Source organism: Camarhynchus parvulus, chromosome 9 (assembly GCF_901933205.1).
Source record: "Camarhynchus parvulus chromosome 9, STF_HiC, whole genome shotgun sequence".
Classification (NCBI taxonomy): domain Eukaryota; kingdom Metazoa; phylum Chordata; class Aves; order Passeriformes; family Thraupidae; genus Camarhynchus; species Camarhynchus parvulus.
The window spans coordinates 14753774-14759773 of record NC_044579.1 but is presented as its reverse complement, the minus strand read 5'-3'; positions in this window follow the sequence as shown (position 1 = coordinate 14759773).

Genomic DNA, 6000 nt, shown 5'->3' with positions numbered 1-6000 from the left:
TCATTCCACTGTATCAAAGGTTTCAATGGTATATTTATTTTTCATATATTAAATTCTAGAATGCAGTTTGGATGAATATGGGCCTTTTTGCCTTCAAAGATGCAGCTGTTTCACTGCAAAGGATTAGAGACTGTTTATTGTAAAATAAAATTAATTTATATAACTGAGTAGGACTTTTTCCTTTTAATCCTACAAAAGGTTGTTTTCCAGAGTACTGTGGATATCTTTGAGTGTTAATCAAAACTATTTTATATGTATGCAATCAGATATGTGATTTAGCCATTATGATTACCCCATATAGTGATATTAGCCACAATAACCATCAAAATGATAAATTTTACCTCGTTATATTTGACATTCAGATAAAAATGTTAAGCATTTATTCTAACTTATTTACTGCTGTATATGAGATATCAACAGGATAAAAGAAAAACTTGAAAAATACAGACATGACTGGTATAGGCCTGCCTTAGCAGATAGTCTGGAATAGGAGTTTTAATTTGAAAATTAGTGATTAAACTGAATACAACGCATTGGGAGTTACAAATACTTAATGCTCAACTTTAAAATTTCCATTTTAGCAGTGAAATATCAGAGAGATCTAAAGTTAAATTTGATGTTGAGAGATGTGTACCACTGTTGTCAGAGCTAAGATTTGTAAAAGTAACTCCGTGTTTTTCAGTCAGTATATGGAAGTATTGACAGTTAACTCAGGGCTTGCTTTTAATTTTCCTTTTTGGCATGCCAGTAGAAAAAATAAAGTTCTATGGAGTATGTGTTTTCATACACACATGTATGTGAATGTGTTTATAAATATTCACCTCACTAATATTCTCATTTGTCAGTTTTATCACTTGTGTCAGGAACCCACCTATAGATGTGACAGTGTAAATTCCTGACTTTTCTCAATTAAATGGAAGGGAATAAACCAGATTAATATTAGTAACACTGGATTAGATGGGGTTTTTTAACCTTGTCTATAACAGCAAGTGAATTTTACTTGTGGCTTAGAGCATGCTCTTTATGAGCAACTTGTGTGAATGATGGTGACTTTCCTCTTGGATAGGCCCAGCTGTGACAGCAACAAAAAGAAAGTCAATGTTAAAAGGTGACACACTGTTCAAGCACATATGTAAGTAATGTTTTAAGACAACTCTGGGAAAATTGCTGGTAGTTAGGACCACTTATACTCCATCATTTCATAGCTATCTAGTTTACTATTCACGTTAATTTTTTTGTCTCGGTTGCATGCCTTGTAATGCACATTTTCTTTTCTTTTTCTGTCTCTGAAAATGTGAGTTGAACATTACTTCTGGAAAGCTTTTGCCAGAGTTTTCAGAATTCTTAAGTGCTGAGCTTTGAACTGTCCTATTAGTTTTGATTTTTACAAAATGTTAAAGTCCCAGTTTAACTTCTAAGCTGCCACTTTTGAATGCCTGAGCAGTTGGATGGGTATTTCTACTTAACCACATAACTTGACACCTGATACATTGTGATTCTATGAATAAATGAGAAACAAAACCAGAATCTTTATAGTCTTGCCTGTTGAGATATCTTGTGTGTGAAGTGTATGTTTATTTCTATGAACAATTTGCATGCAGGTGTTGTTAAAACATTTTACACTTGTTGCAGGTGCATTATGGGATGTTTATTGTCCCTTGAAGCTGCTGGTAATGTAACTGTGGTCTAATCATTTAGGAAAACTTTCTTTTGGGACTGTAGTAATATTTACATAGCCCAGACCCTGAATCTGGTATAATATTTATCTCATGGTGCTTGATATTAATTTCATCTGCCTTTTTTCTTTTTTTCTTTCACAGTTGTAGGTAATTTTCAGGTGGTGGAAAATCTCCCTTAGGAATGAATTTCATCATTTAAAACCTAGAGAAATTATAGCATCCCAGGAGGATAATAATAATTACAAATATTGGGTGGCAATATTGATCTGCAATAAATTTCATGAAAGATGGGATTGCTTTGTCTAACATACTTCTTCCTATGAATTAATTAATATAAATTAATGTATGAATAATGAAAAAACCAAAAAGATGTGACAATAAACCTAAATATATGATAAAGCCCAGCAACATTGATAGTTCCATTGTAAGACAATGACAGAGATTTTAGCAACAAATATAAGCCAGAAAGCAACGTTTTTATGGCTGATAACTCATAATGCTCTGTGCCAGCACATTTGTTTCTATGGCCATGTTGTGAGCCATCCAGATTTGAATTCCCAATCTAATTTGACACAACTGCTAATGCAACAGGTGACTGGGTCTATACAACTGCAAAATTACTCCAGAAGCAGACAGCCAGGAAAAGAAGGGCAGTGGGGACACCACTAAATTAATCTCAGAGACAGACTGGCCACTGAGAACATGTGAAATAATGATGCATTTTCCCAAATTTCCATGGAACTATGTGTCCCCAGTAGTTATTGCTCTGCATCTTATAATTTTGGTTCCCAGTAATGGATTAACTTAAGAGGTGATCATGTCACAAGATGCAGTTGATCATGGTTCACAGAGAAAACAGTCTTCTGAAAATACTGATCCAGAGACATCTTTATTCAGTAACTGCTGGAGATGGGTGAGGTGACCTATGGCCTAGTCTGGAAATGGAGAATTGCATAACTGCACCTGCAGTCTCTTTTGTAGCCCAAGACCTAATAGCACAAACCACCTCAGATTGGTGAGATCTTGACTTTTTTAAAAATAAACTGCTTTTGTATTCTGATTCTGTACAGATATTAAAAAAATATTTACAATGTGACTTCATAATTACCCCATTTTTATTATGACCTTGAAAAATGTCATTTTGAAATAAAGTTTTGTTTTTCTCATCAACAGCTTTGGTTGACATAATCTTATTGAATCACCATCTTATGTAATCATCATCTTATTTGAGTAAGTTCTCCAGGGAGGTGCTGGAGTCATTTTCTCTGGAAGTGTTCAAGAGAACACTTGGAGAATGATTTAGGGATTATTATGGTGGTGCTGGGCTGATGGTTGGACTGGATGATCTTGAAGGTCTTATCCAGCCTTGGTGATTCTGTGATTATTTACACAGAGGTGGAGGAGATTTGCTTTCCCGAGAAGTACATGAATCTTGAGAAAGAGGTATGGGGGTAGGGGGAGGGTACGACCATTTATCTCTTTTCAAGAATAAATTGGAGTGTATCCTCACTCAGAGTCTCAGATAAGACCAACACATTCTCTATGCTTTGCTTATTAAAATCTAACACATCCTACAGCACAATTGAGAGATTTTTAGCCCTGCTGAGTACATGTGGCCTGAACTTCTGTGTTTAGGTTTGTGTTTGTTACATTTGTGTTTCTGATTCCCTGTTATAACTTTTTCAACTGGTCAGTTTCAAGTGAACTTGATAGAAATAATAACACCACCTTAGGCTGTTGGGTAGGGCTGTGAGCCCTGTTGGTGTTCCATGGATGGAAAGGCTTCACATTCTGAGCTCAAGGGACTGGATATATATACACAAGCCATGGAAAAAGTTTCAATCAGCACTCACACTCCATGACAAAACCAATCTTTAATTCCAGTTATTTCTGCTTGTTTTGACTAGGAGGGGAATGAATATGGCCTGAACCAACAGAAAATGGACTGCCTGTTGAACTTGGCTCAGGCTCAGACAGTCTTTAAATATGCTGGAGTTTTGCAGATGTTCCTAATTGCTCCATTAGTTGAAGCAAAAAGTTGTACTGCATTTTAATTCATGGCAAAATTGTTCATCATTTTTTTATAAATTTGAGCTTCCAAAAAAGTAGTCTTCTATACTCTTTTTGTTGACCTCTTTTTTTTAAATTACCTTATAAAAGTAGATTTGAGATGGGAATATATGCTGGTGAGAAGGCTTCTAGCTTTTTGGTTTTTACTCATTGCTAGTAGTGTAAGGTTTTTCTGCAGCATTTGATATTAATATGATGTCACAATGAAATATCTGTTTTACGTTACATGGGTGCAATGATTTAGGTAATTAAATTATTGTAAGCAAGCAGTTTTCTGCTGTTATTCTGTGGTTTTGGTAGGTTACAAATAATTCAGTAGGTTATAAATAAGATCTGCCTGCTTTTTCTTGAAAAGTCTTATTGGTGGTTTAGAGGTTTCCTTCCCTACAGGAAGTATTGAAAGCCACATTTTTGCCATTCTTTTCTAAGATGTAGTCATTTCTTTCTCCTTCTAAAAGTATCTCTAAAATTGAGGGGTTCCCCTCTACTTTTTATTAAAATTGTCATATAAAATAAGGGTGTTTTCTTTTTAGGAAAACGCTAACACAAATAGAAGTATTACAAGTATGAATTACTATGTTTGTGAGTTGTATTGTCATACTGATATTATTTCTGTCCATAGTTCTTGCTGTTCCACACAATCAGATGTTTTTACACCTCCTCACCTCCTGTTAAGAGCTTTGCTGCTCCTAAGTATAGATAGTATAGATAGATAGATAGATAGATAGGTAGATAGATAGATAGATAGATAGATAGATAGATAGATAGATAGATAGATAGATAGATAGATAGATAGATAGATATTCAGGAATAATATTCTAGCTATCTGTACTGATTTATTTGCTAACTGAGAGTTCAAATAAATACTTCTCACCAGATCCATGTTTTGCTGCTAAATATTTGGTACCCTCCCGCCACTAAAATGTTTTCCTGTTAAGTGTTGATATTTCCTGTCATTATCTCCTGGTTTTCATTCCTGTGATTTTATCTCTCCTCATGTGATTGGGATTTTTAGATAACTTTTTTTTATAAGGTGCCTGAACTATTAACATTACCATTTTAATAAATTTATAAAAACAACCATACAGCTGTAAACATTCATGTTTGTTTTGAGATATTTTCTGTTCTTTTTGGGCAGTGAAATAACATATAATTATGTTTCTTTTCATTATTTCATGAAGCCAAGAGGATAGAGCAAGATTTTGGATTCGGTTTTGCAATTATGGAAAATTAATTGATGATAGTGTTGAGCAAGAGAAGAGAGGTCTACTTATATTTCTGGATGAGTGAGCAATTAGTACAAGTCATTAAATATTCTCCAGCACTTTCAGAATGAAAATATCGTAAAAAACGTAAAATTCAATAGATTTTCACAGTTAGTCCATTGTTAGTTTCACATACATTAATAAAAAAATTAAGTGCTAAATATATTTTAGAATAGCCATACCAGATCACGCTGTTATTTCTAGAAAAAAATTAATTTCTAATAAAGAAAAAGTCAAATATGTGTGTGGTAGCCTGCTTGATCATTCAACATTAAATAGATGTGCAGTGAAAATATTTATCCCCATCATTCCCAGGATGAGAAGATTTGAAGCATTCTTTCATATCAGCTTGAATTAGATCAGCCTGACCATTTTTAGTTGACTGTGTAGATCATTTTGTACTTGCATAAGAAATTTGAGGGAAATTACCAACTGTATAGAACTGAGATGCTTGGAATGCAAAAAAGCAAAGGACAACTGACAGCAAACTGATTCTGCAGTATGATATAGCATGGAAAAGAGAGCTGCAGAATATTGGGCCACCTACCCAAAGACATGAAGGAAGATAAGGTGATAGCTTCCTCCCATGTGGTTACCTCAGGAATATTGGGGGAAGAAAAATGTTAACATCTTAAAATCATGTCATTTTCAAAGCTCTTTCAAAGGCATCCACACAATGTCGAGCTTTGTAATTAATCTGACAAAATACTTTGGAAGGTAGACTGCTGCATCAAAATAGGACTATAGTCAGTATAGTTTCAACTTCCATGAAAAAGAAGGGAAAAAATCCTGTACGAATCTGGATGGCTGCATTCATTTTGTTAGGAAACAGCAGCTTCAAAATGTACCACTGATTGTTCATTAAAAGTGTAGCACATTGAATTCAGGATTCTATTTTGTAGTGAACCAGTAATTTATTACAGAAATTTGATAAACTAGATAAGTGATCTGAAGAAAACAGTGGTAAATTCAACAGGCCAAATTCC